At 38.4% G+C, this 13,140-nt stretch overlaps 1 long non-coding RNA gene across 1 annotated transcript in view; it reads left to right on the top strand.

Annotated features, from left to right (window-relative positions):
• The window catches only part of LOC118642714, a 35,369-nt gene extending 22,523 nt beyond the window's left edge, over nucleotides 1-12,846 (top strand). Inside the window, exons 2-3 of the long non-coding RNA XR_004961781.1 lie at nucleotides 6,909-7,122; nucleotides 12,447-12,846. This is a non-coding gene — a long non-coding RNA (uncharacterized LOC118642714). The remainder of the gene's footprint in view (nucleotides 1-6,908; nucleotides 7,123-12,446) is intronic.
• The last annotated feature ends 294 nt before the right edge of the window (nucleotides 12,847-13,140 follow it).

Below are 13,140 nucleotides of genomic sequence, written 5' to 3'. Positions count from 1 at the left end.
GTGCCATGTCTAAAGGCAGGTTCGATTCACTTAAATACCACTGGAATTTTTATTATATTTCACTTCAATAATTCTTTTCCTACACATGTATCACCCTACACACACACACACACACACACACACACACAGAGGCCTTGTTCCCAATTACACTTGGCAAACACCCTCAATAGCTCTTTGTCTTTTTCTGACTTCTAGGTAAGCTTAATTTCAAAACAACAACTATTTCCTTTTTGTGAGTGTCTGGAGCAGATTATCCTGGGAGATTACTAGAAAACTTTTTTTTTTTCCCCTGATCATTTCTGGTTTATCTTTGGCTCCAGGGACAGTTGAATCCAGGATCTCAAATGCCAGGAGCTTTTGCGGTGTCTTTCTGTCTCTGTCTCTGTCTCTGTCTCTGTTTCTGTCTCTGTCTCTACATGTGCACCTATTTCTGTCTGTCCATGTTCCTCTTCAAGCTCACATGAATTAAGATCCTTGGAAGCTTTGGGCTGAGGTCTTTACTATATCATGACCAAAGAGGGAAGATGAAGGAGAACTTTTCTTCCCCACTATAAATAAATATTGAGGAAGGCTTGTGATTGGTTAAGTTTCAGTCACACAATGATTTCTGTATCACTCACTATAACTGGGAACATAAACTACCCCAGCTAACCTACTTGAGGTCATGTTTCCAACCCCTTAAGTAAGAGAAGGAAAGTCTTGCAAGCCTTTCCAGAAATCCAAGTTTAGATTGAGGAGACATAGTTCCCCAAAGAAAGGGGATTACAGAGGGAGAAATACATTCAGGAAAAATAAAGCAGATGCCCACCTTAAACTTGTTACTTTTGTTTCTCATGCACCCTGTGGTAAGTAATAACACTGCCTTAAGTTTGTAGTTTTATATGTATTTGGGTTAATTTAATATGTGAATCATATACTAGGTTCTCGGACGACAGAAATTAAATATTCTTTGGTCTCATTTGTGTCCCCAGGTCCTGGCAAGGTGACTAACACAGAACAGACCCTTGATACGTGTATGTCTAAGGAATTAATTAATAAAATCTCCACTAGTACTTTATCTGTCAATAAATTCCCTACCCTGGTTTGGTATCTTTCTTCTCCATCCAGTTTTGTGGCACCTTTTGTTTACATGTATTCAGGCTTATTATTTGAAGATTAACTAAGGGTCTCAAAGTCTGCTTCTCAGAACTTCAGGGGATCTAGGACAGAAGTAAAAAAAAAAAAGTGTTTCTGTAAAGGCCAGATATTAAATGTTTTAAGCTTGACAGACACTATGATCTGAAGTACAACTACTCAACAACTTTATAGCATGAAAACAAGCACAGACAACGGGTAAATTTTGGTACAGCTATGTTCCAATAATACTTATTTATTAAAACAGGTGGTAGGCTGGATTTGTCCTGAGGTCTATTTGAACCCTGGCCATCAACAAAATTTTCTGCTGGTTACCACCAGAACAGCTCTGAGTTCACCAATGCATTGCAGCTTACACATCTAATATTATGAATATCATTTTAGTGATATCATTATTTTCTTCTTCTCATAATCCTTAACAGATAGGTTTCTGATCCTTCCATTAAGTTTAGTAAAATGGGAAGTGACTCTATATACGAATGTAATACCTGGAGTGAATAAGAATTAAGCATAATTCAATGTTTTTGAATGACCAGTAAATGAAGAAAGAAGAATGTTTCTGGTTTTGAGTTATATTTTCACTATATAATCACATTAGTACTAAATAAGAATGAATTCACATGCCTTTTATAGAGCAAACAGGATTGAGACATGAAGTTCACCATTACTCATTTTATTTAGAAAATCAAGATAAAAAATTTTGTCCCTATTATAATTGCTTCCAAGAGTGCCTTAGCTACTTCAAGGTCCAGTTTGAATTTGATTGAAAGAAGAAAAAGAAAAATAGGAGTAAGACTTAGAAAGAAGGAAAAGGGATGAATTAAGTCTGTCTTCCAGACACTGAGCGGAAATATGCCATCAGAATATCTCGAATGCTGGTGATGCCAAACGGTGTGATTTCTGAGGGACCTCGTGCTACCAGGCTGATGGTCAGTGTTATTGCAGGATTCAGAATCATTTGATGCCATGGGGAGTTTCCACCTCCGATTATTTCATATCCTGGGGTTGTTCTTCCCAACCCAATGGAGAAAAACAGATGCCTGTGGTACATGATCATGGCCGTGGAGAGTTTTTAATCATAGGTATGAAAATAGATTGATGTCTGAGTAAATACCTGCAACCATCTATGTGTCTTCTTACTAACTTTAATGTGCACTGATGAATAAGGATGACATATGAGCATTAAAAATAGTCCAGAGAGAAAAAAGATTCTCAAATTATTTCATTAAAAAAAAAAATCAATAACATGTTTGGCCATTGGGGTCATTGCTTGTTCCAAATTTGAAGAAAAGAAAACAAACTGCTTAAAACTTAACTTTTCTTTGCCTCCAGTATTTTGAAGTCTTTAGATTTATAAAATGTAAAAGATAGAAGGGGCAATACAGGCCAATCCTTTGAATTCCCTTAGAAGAAAAGAGTCTACCTCCTGGAAAATGCTGTAGTGATGCCCATTTTGTACTTTTCTCACCTTTAAAAATTTCCCTTTTGTTCTTGTCCTACATCGACTTGTCCATTGGGTCCACCTGCTGCTTTTACCACCCCTACTCCCAAGCAATATGCAAGTTCTTATCTCTGTTCTATGTGAGAACTCATAAATTAATTGAAGAGAAGCACAGTAGTTCCCCCATAGCTACAGTTTTGCTTTCTGAGGTTTCATTTACCTGTGGTCCTCTAGAGTCTGAAAACATAAAGTGGAAAATTCCAGAAGTAAGCAACTCATAAGTTTTAAATTGCTCACTGTACTGAGTAGTGACGTGAACTCGTGCCCCCGGCCCAGATGAGAATCGCCCTCAGCGTCTCCCTTGGTCACTTAGCAGCTGTGTGAGTTATCGGATCTACTGTTGCAGAATCAAAGTGCTTGTGTTCGTCACTTATTTTACTCAGTAATGGCCCCAAAGCGCAGGAGTCTGACCCTGACAATTCGGATATGCCAAAGTGCTTCTTTATGTGAAAAAGTGAAAATTTTGGACTTCATAAGGAAAGAAAGAAAAACCGTATGCTGAGATTGCTAAGATCTAGGGTAAGAATGAATCATCTATCTGTGAAATTGTGAAGAAGGAGAAGAAATGAGTGCTAGATTTTATCTTCCTTCTGATGAATCGTCAGGTCAATAGCAGCCTAACTCGCAGTCACAGCACTAGGTCATTCACCTCACTTCATCTCATCATGTGGGCATTGTGTCAGCTGACACCATCACAAAAAGAGTGAGTACCATATGATAAGATATTTTGAGATAGACCACATTCACAGTTTCTAGTATAGTATATTGCTAAAATTGTTCTATTTTATTATTAGTCATTGTTGTTAATCTCTTACTGTGCCTAGTTTATAAATTAAATTTTATCATAGGTGTATATGTATAGGACAAAGCAGCATACAAAAAGAGAGAGAGAGAGAGAGAGAGAGAGAGAGAGAGAGAGAGAGAGAGAGAGAGAGAGAGAGGAAGGCAGAGGGAGAGAGAGATAGAAACATCGATGAGAAACAACATCAATTGGCGGCCTCCTGCATGCCCCCCACTGGGGATCGGGCCCACAACCTGGGCATGTGCTCTCACTGGGATTCAAACTGGTGACCTCTTAGTGCATGGGTCGATGCTCAACCACTGAGCCACACCAGCTGGGCATCTAATATAATTTTTTAATTACTCAACTATGCATGGGATCAAGTGAATTATATCATCCAGTTCATAGCACCTCATCATCATTGCTCCATGCAAGTGTGTATTATTGTTTCGTCTGCATGCATTTTAAATATATGGGTATAGTATTATGTATTTTTTTTCTTTTCTTAGTACTATTTTTTAAAAGATCTATGTCAGTAGGTGGATATTTAGTCTGTTACACCTAACTGCTTCATAGGACTTTGGGATGTGTTTATCTAAATTAAAGTGTCTGTTCTCTCAGTGATGGACATGCTGACTGTTTCCGACACCCTGATAAATAATATGATAATTTATAAGCTTCCTCACACTGTGTAAAGAATTGGGGTACTGGACCAAGGGGTGTAAATATAGCAAATCTGATTAAGTAATGTCAGGTTACTCTTCAGAATGACTATCAAAGTCTGCCTTCACCTTCATGACGGTCTCCATAACCTCACATCCTCAACAACTTTTGGTGTTTTCCAGGTTTCTGATTTTTGCCAATTTAAGGAGATAGCTTGTTGAAATCATATTGTTGTTTTAATTTTTACTTTCTAGTTACTAATGAATTTGAAAATCTTCCTATGTTTGTTAGTGTTGTTTTATTTTTAATTTCGTATTCTGTAAACTACTTATTATTTACTTTGCTTTTATTTTTCCATTGGAGTTTCTTTTTGTCGATTTCAATACTTACTATTTTTAAACATTGCAAATATCTTCCCTCAGTCTATCATATGTCTTTTATTTTTGCCCATTCATTAATTATTTGGCATATGATTAACTTTTAAAACTTTGTTTAAAATGTTTCTTTTTGCCTGTCTTATTCATAATTGTATTTTCTTACATTTCTCCCCACTAACTTGATAGGTTTTAATCCATTTAGAGCCTAACTTTGTACATAGTGTTGTGAATGAGTTTTATTTGCTCCACAAAATGAACTGCTATTCCCACATCATTTAAGAGCAAAGCATCCTTCCCATTTTGGGGATAATTCCATATTAAGTTCCCAGAAATACATTTATTTATCTCTGAATATCCTTTTGATTCATTGGTCCATTTGTCTGTTCTTGTGCTACTGCATGACTTTTATTCCAATGACCTTATAGTTTATCTTCATATTGGTTGGAAAAGTTCCTCCTCATTATTACTTTTTTCTTATTTATCTAAGAGATATATGTGGCCATGTTTTCTATGCAAATTATAAGTGTATTTATCAAAACATCTAGCTGAAAATAAGAGTGGGATTGTATTGAATTTATACATTAATTAAAGAAACCTGACATTTCCATAGAAGTGAGTTTTCCTACTTAAGAAAATCACATTTCTCTCCCTGTATTCAGACCACGTTTATGTCCTTATTTTAAAGTTTCCTTCAAATTGCTGAGAAATACTAGTTTTAATGTAATTTCTAGATAGATGTATTCAAAGCTATACTTTTTAATCAATGGCGTTTTTTCTTTTGGTGGCATTTCACAGATATTGTCATATGCTCTTTTATTATCATTTAATTAGAAGTAGCATCATACCTCATGCCTAAATGAAGCTTCTCTCTATAAGGCACATCACTACCTTCCCGCACTTAGGAAAACTAGACAGCACTTCAGCACTACACTTAGCAGCAAAATCACCAACAAAATGCACACAAATTTGAAAACAGTGGGTGGCACTAAATAGACCACAAAAGGAACAGTTGTTTACAATATGAACTGAAACAACATCGCCTTATCAGACCTCAGCCCATCAGGAGACTCAAAGTTCTAATCATCCACACATGATTGCAAGTCACTGAATATGCTACAAGTATTGATTTGGGGGGTTAAGTATTGATTTGGGGAGTGAAAATACATTTTAGCAGGCAGGGAAGGTTGCACCTAATGAATACATGAACGAATAATGAGGATAGACTCTTTGGATAAATTGTCCATAGAAATATATGCCCCCCCACACACACATATACATATTCCCAACTCCTGAAATTATAATTCTCTCTCACACCTCATTTCTTTAATTTTTGTGTTATTTGCAGGGGTGGGGTGGTGAGGGTTTGGTAGGAAAGCCAACAGACCATTTATAGTTGTCTTGACTAGTACATACATTGAGTCAGTCAGTAAGTAAAGTCATCAAGACAGATTACCCCACTAGTTGTGGAAGTTTCTAAGTTAAGAGCTTGGCAGCAGCAGTGATTGTGTAGCTAAGTGTAACACAAGGAAGAGAGGTCTGGAACCAAGCACTAGATTACTGATCGAAGATCATCACATTAGCAACCACGCTGGGAAGGCAGTGATGACGGGGAGGAAAGAGGAGAGAAGCTAGACAGCTAGGTACAGTCTACGAGCAGAAATCAGAACTGCACACAGGGAGGAATCGCAAACCACTCCCATCAGCTGGGATTGCTCTGGGCGTGTGGGTGGGGAGAGCTGGGTGTTCTCTGTGCTCACTTCAACCCTATTGGTGCCTGTGGCTTTTCTTTCTATTTTACTTCTTCAGTGCCTCAGAGCAGTTGATGGTTATTGTTATTTTGAATTATTTTTGGATAGTGTCAGTGGCTCTGTTTCTTTCTCTAGTTCAATCTAATTCAGTCTAATTCTCTCAAGATCACATAGTCTGAATTATTAGTTCTCCAAAGAGGGCTGACACCCTGTCAGGGGATTCTAGTTCCTGACCTGGGACCAGATAATCTCTACATAGTGCTCCTCTCATTTCCCAAAATGCTTTTGCCTACTAAATTGTCAGTATACTTTCTCTTGCACTGAAAACGCATACGGAGGTTAGGGGTGGGAAGTGGGGGGATGGGCTTGGTAGTGGGTGACAAAAGAGGGAATGGGGACATCTGTATGAGTGTCAACAATAAAAATAAAGACAACAAAACAAATACAAATATATCCACTTACAGTGCTATATTTTAGTCTATTTTTCCCTTAAGGTAGCTACTTGCAAATTTAATTGTTTTTGATGACTAGGATCAAGCATACATTTCTATAAGTTACTACAGTACCCACCCATGGATAGAACAATATATATTTTGGGGGGGGGTAGTTATTTTTCTCTTTAAAATACTGCCTCCACTTAGTATAATTGAAGTATGTGTATGGAATAAAACTTCTGACTAACTTTTAGCAATTTGTTTTATTAGAGTTGTCCCCCCGAAAAGTATTTCCAGCCAAAATACTACTGTTTTGAAGAACCTTTGCTTCTACAATGAAAAGAATTTTGGAGAATTAGTTTAAGTATCTTCAAAATCAACATTTTGGACTGGTCAGACACTATGAACATCGTCATCTTTTCAAATGCATCTTTAACTGCCAAGTGAAAGGACATTGTGATCTGAATATTGTTTTCAAAGACAGGTAAATTTGTTGCAACCACACACTTAGGTGCACTGGAGTGACTTGAGCTACCATACAAAGTTGAAAGGAAACTGAACTCAGAGCAGTTTTTCTACGAAGTATTTTGGCTAGAATTGTTTGTATGAAGGGCCATTTTTGTCTAGGCAATGGATACATTATGTCTCAAATTTCTGCAGGTTATGTTTTCCCTCGTATTTCTTACTCCATTTCTGAGCCATTTTTAATGCCTGTGTGAAAAAAAGTTGACTTTATTTTTGTGGCCAAAAATCTGCTTTTTATCTCTGCAGCTAGTTCAGCTTTTATATTTATTTTTTGGTGCAAGAAATCATGATAATTTGAATTCTGAGTTCATGGAATTGGACTTAGAAAACAATTGGGTGTTGGAGCTTCTAGCAGTAGCATCAACTAGAAGGACCCAATTTCAGCCCATTTGTAGCTTGATTTCATCCTGCAAGACATACTTAAGCATAAAGACCTAAAAGTGGTAGGTGTAGCATTGAAATAGCATCACACTTAGGATGCAATGAGGCATAAGGTAATGCTGAATGCTTTACATTCACTAACACGGCATTATTCCAGCGTGACACACAATCCAAAGCTTTTGCAATTACAGCTGTGACCTCAAATTAGATTTTAAAACATGTATATATGTATGTGCATTTATTTTTTTCCCCTTCATTTTATTTCCCAATGGTTTAGAAATGCAAATGCTGGTGGCTTCTTAAAATAACTCTCTTTACCCAGAATATCGTCCTCTCACCTCAACTGACTTTTCTTTGGACAATGACTGATCTTTTGTGTGGATGGGCAGGACAGAGGCTTGGTTTTTGGGGAATGGAGTTAGGGGCGGAGGTGCTCCTGCTTCTGTTACACTGAAATTACACTCGTTACCTGAAAGGATTAAATTCCTTTCTCACTGAGGGGTGTGTGTGTGTGTGTGTTTCCATATACATTGAAAGCAAGACTCAAATCAGGTGTGTAAAGCCACAATGACAGTGCCCGCTGAGCTGACAAAAAGTTGCCCTTCCTCTCTGTGCCAGGATTAAGTCACAGGGGCTTCTCACTGCCTCTGGGCTGTAATTCTGCACGACATGAGCTCAGAGTGACATTTGAACATTTTCTCGTGGTTTGTGGAAGCATTTCCTTCCCCTCAGAAGGCCCTTTACATCACTAGGGGGGCCCAGACAGGGAGGCTTTCCCCACCCCCATCGCTGATGCCCACAGTACTGGGCCACAGAAGGCTGGGGTTGACTCGCCCATTGTCTAAGTACGCCTGATGTGTGAGCATTGCATTTGTGCCTTATGTCCCACAGCTTCCTGCCTTTCTTAGAAGATTATATAATCACTTATCTATTCTATTTTTAAAGCAGATTAATTTGATTTAGTAGGAAGGAGACAAGGGAGAAAAGGAAGGAATAATGGGAGAAAGCCAATATTATTTCTTTCAAAGCAGTTTGGTTTAGAGTCATTTTATTAGGTCTGAAAAATTAGAATTGGAAAAAGAAAATCCATTGTGATGCTATATTCTAGTTTGGAAGGGAACATAAATCCACACTGGCACTGACTTCCTAGTGCTAATAATTAGGACTGCTTTGTACATGTTTGCAGGATGCACTCCTTGTGAGAGGAGGGGCTGAGCAGCATGTCTGCCCCTGTAGTTGTAGGAAGGCCTCTGTCTAGCAGTGGGCATCTCACACCTTCGCTGTCCCTCTCCCACTTACTGAACATCTCCTTTCTCCATGAATCTTTCTGAAGATTTTGTTCTCAAAAATTGTTCTGGTCCTGGCCAGTGTGGCTCAGTTGGTTGAGTGTCATCCCCTTTGCCAAAAGGTCACCAGTTCGATTCCCAGTCAGGGCACATACCCAGGTTGTGGGTTCAATTCCTGATCCAACCCCAGTCCAGGTGCATGTTGGAAGCAACTGATGGATGTTTCTCTCTCACATTCAAGTTTCTTTCTCTCTCTCTCTCCCTCTCCCTTCCTCTTTCTCTAACATCAATAAAACCATATTTAAAGAAATTATTCTGAAAGAGCAAAATAAATACAATCTATACCTTGGATTTTTAAAAAATCCTCACCCAAGGATATTTTCCATTGATTTTAGAAAGAGAGGAGGGGGCGGAGAGAGAGAGAGAGAGAGAGAGAGAGAGAGAGAGAGAGAGAGACATTGGTTGCCTCCGTAAGTGCCCCAACCGGTCTGGAACTCACAACCTAGGTATGTGCCCTGACCAGGAATCCAACCTGCAACCTTTTTAGTATAAGGGATGACATTCAACCAATTGAGCCACTTGGTCAAGCTATATATTGGATTTTTATGCAATGTAAAGCTTTAGAAAACTTTCCGTTTTAAAGTTTCTTTTTTGTTCCTTTTGTCTATTTCACTCAGATAATTTCAAAAGAAAAAAACTAGGTTTATATGGCTGAGAATATGGAAAATACATTTACGGAGGGTGGAGAAAGTTTAAGTGGTCATAGTGGAAGGAACATTCTAAGAGAAAAAAAGGAGAAATACAGACTGAAGAATAGTACATTGGGCAAAATTACCTTGTAGGAAGTTGGCTGAAGTGATTTTGAAAGAAAATGGGATAAAAATGCTGGGGTTATAGGAATAGATGAAGGACTGCTAGAATTGCTCTCTTGGGATGAACAGAAAGAAAAGTGATGAGAAACATACTTTCTAGAAAGATATAACTGTCCGTAAGGCAAATACTTGGTTAATTAGAATCAAGGAGGAAAAGGGAAATATTGTAAAATGCTTTGAGAGCTAGAAATAAGTTGGAGCGCATGAAAGAGAAATTGTACTGTGCAGAGTTAAATGGGCAAGGAAGATATTGCTAAAGACTATGGTACTAGGGGAGAGAAGTCGGACTCATCTAAGCCTGAAATAAAAGGTGGGAGAGTTTTTTTTGTTGTTGTTGTTTTTTAAGAGAGAGAGAAACATCGACCCAAAAGGGACACATCGAGTGGCTGCCACTCACATGACCCAACCAGGTCCAGGGACAAACTGCAACTGAGGCACGTGCCCTTAGCAGGAACCGAACCCGGGTCTCTCAGAACTGCAGGCTGATGCTGTAACCTCTGAGCCAAACTGGCCAGGGCAAGGTGGGAGAGTTTTTAAACTGGAGGTAGGCTAGTGGGAAAAGCACTGGAGGACGGGAGGAGGAGATTGTTCAACATGATGAGGCCATGTGTGTGTGCTAGTTCTTGCTTATGAAGGTAGACTCCTCTCACAGAGACTGGCAGATGGAGTGCAATCTTTCTGGTGATTGCATTTCAAAAGAATGGCTCCCAGGTTCTCGAGAAAGACACTCTTGGGGTTGTAAAACTGGCACGAAGCTGAGAGAAGAGTTACATTTCAAGTGGACAGAGAAAGAATTCACAATTGAAAATTTTCCAGGAAAAGGGAGGTCAAAGGCCTATTTTCAGGAAAATTAGGTCTGGTAAGGTAAGAGGAAATTTAAAGCTACTGTATGGGTCAAAAAACAAAAACAAAAAAAGACCAAAATTGTAAATGTAGGGGATTCTGTAGACCTAACATTTATTATATAAAATAGAAATATATGAATCTGCTCCATAAAATTGTTGTATGACTTAGACATATTTATATGTATAAAATACTTGGAACACTGCCTGGGACATAACAAGTGCTACATAAATGTTAGCTATAATTGTTATTATTATTTCTGTGAATTATGTGGGAAGAGAAAATAAAGAATACTAAAATATAGGGGTCCAACTCAATAATTAAGATATATTACTTGTGAATAACATTTTTATAAAAATGAAGGGTCAATAAAAGCTTTAGTATGATGTTTTAAGCCTTTAATTAGGAGTTATTTTGCATTAAAGGCAGAACAATGCACTTGGGGTCAATGTCTACCCTTTACCTCCAATTTTTCAATTAATGAATACTGACTGTGCATACAGATAAAAGATATAAAAAGCAAGGCTCAGTTTCTTTTTCCAAGGAGGTCAAAGAGGAGTAACAGATAGAGGACAGTTACAATGCAACATTGCAAAGGCAATGATAGAAATATGCATATAGTATTTTTCTAATCATCAATGGGAAATGAACCGGTCTGGATTTTTCCTGAGAGGTGGGCAATACTCTTGGTAGTAGAGTTATAAAATTAGAAGATCATAAGTTTACTGAATAGTCTGCAGAAGTTTGAAGGCTGGATTCAGCCTTGGAACTCCTTGGTCCGACATGGAATGGTATTTTGTATACCAATATTTGATTAATCGCCTTTCCTCCATCCCCACAGGGAACATGGTCAAGTTTTACCAGGGGAGCTAAGCTCTTTAGCTCAGTGCAATGTTCCTCAATAGTCCAATGAAATGGAAAAAAAAAAAGAGAAAAATTTTATTACTATATTGGAAACAGACCAGACCCTCTGGCACCCATAACACAAACCCCCTTAACATAAAAAAAATGGTGGAAAGTCTAAGGGAATGAAGAGTGAGAAAGGGAGTCAGAGTAGACAGACACTCCGTGTCACGGTGGTAACACTAAAAATATTCCCTCTGACCAAGCCAATTTCCTAGGACTGGCAATGAAAACATTTCCTGGATAAGAGCCAAAATTTTTATTCTGGCTTCATGGTAATAACAAGAGAAGCCACTGACTAGTCACCATTTTTGCCATATGTCTGAATGAATACAAGTGCAGCCATATCTCTTCTGCATCTGGGATAGAATCTTAGCTTCTCTCATGAGCTGCAGAAGGAAAAATGCTCACCAGGGAAACTCATGCCCATGGCTAGTCATCTGACACAACTCAGTGGTAAAAGGACATATGAGCCTCCCTGCCCCCAGTGTCCCTGAGCTGTTGCAAGGGAGACACATGAATAAAAAGGTCAGAAATACTGTATTATCTAAAAGGGGCAAAAAGAGGCTATGTTGGTCAGAGATTATGCACAGGAAGCAAAAGGGCCATGTCCTGTACCCCGGAGTCCATACTGAATACAAATAAGATTGGAACCATCCAACACTTAGCCCACGATGTCTTATCAGTAATGGCCTGGCTAACTCATTTATTCCTGCCAGTGCCACCGTCCGACCTAACTCTCTCTGTCACAATGACTAATGAGCAATTTATCACTAACACTAATATGGCCAAGGGGATGAATTAGCCATACTTGATTACCTCCATAGGGTAAATAATAATCTTCTTGAGCCTTTTGGCCTAAATCTTCTTTAACTAAAGAACTTGGCCTTGAATCTCTATTCTCTTCTGAAATTGGTTTAGACTCTTTCCCAGATCAGAGAACTCTTCAAATTAACTGTCAAAATGTTTTCATTTAACTATCCTTTGTATGATTTTAGTTCTGCACCTATCAAAGCCATCCAAAGGAAAACAAAACAAAACAAAAAAGCACATCACAACTTGGAGAATGGAAAAGCAAAGAACTCAGGCGAAGAATCTATTTCCCTGAAACTACAATGCTCTGAAGTCGGAACTTCAGCTTCACTCTTGGCTAACAAATGCTCCCTCTACATCCAAACTAGCACTGCCAAATCATTAATTGTAAAATGTTAAGCAAACCTTCAGCCATAAAAGGAGGCTCTAAGGAATAGTTTTGAAGAGAAAGTAAAGGAAAGGTTTTGCTTTACTCTTGCCAGAATATTCAACCCTTGCATTTTCCTTACCTCAAAAGCCAAACCTGCAAGCTGACTCTGATGCACCAACATTTGATACTGTGTGAAAGGACACTTATGTATGAAAAATTCCAGTATCAAGGACCTGTGAAATAATTACTTTAGTTTCATAAACTGATAAGCCTGTATGCTCTTTGTACCAAGAATAAAGTTATCTTACCCCACTTGTTTTTTTGTTTTTTCTTGAATGTATCCTGGTGTACCTGGACATGTGTACACACACACACACACACACACACACACACACACACACACACACATTCTGCAGGACTAATGCAGCCAATTTGAACGCAGAACACAAAGTGCCAGACATGGTCAAGCAAGGCCATAGAACACTTTATCTTAGTTTTCTCCAAGGTGT

The sequence above is a fragment of the Molossus molossus genome, unplaced genomic scaffold, assembly GCF_014108415.1.
Source record: "Molossus molossus isolate mMolMol1 unplaced genomic scaffold, mMolMol1.p scaffold_m16_p_3, whole genome shotgun sequence".
NCBI lineage: Eukaryota > Metazoa > Chordata > Mammalia > Chiroptera > Molossidae > Molossus > Molossus molossus.
The sequence above is the reverse complement of the archived record's forward strand: the minus strand, read 5'-3'. Positions and strand labels throughout refer to the sequence as shown.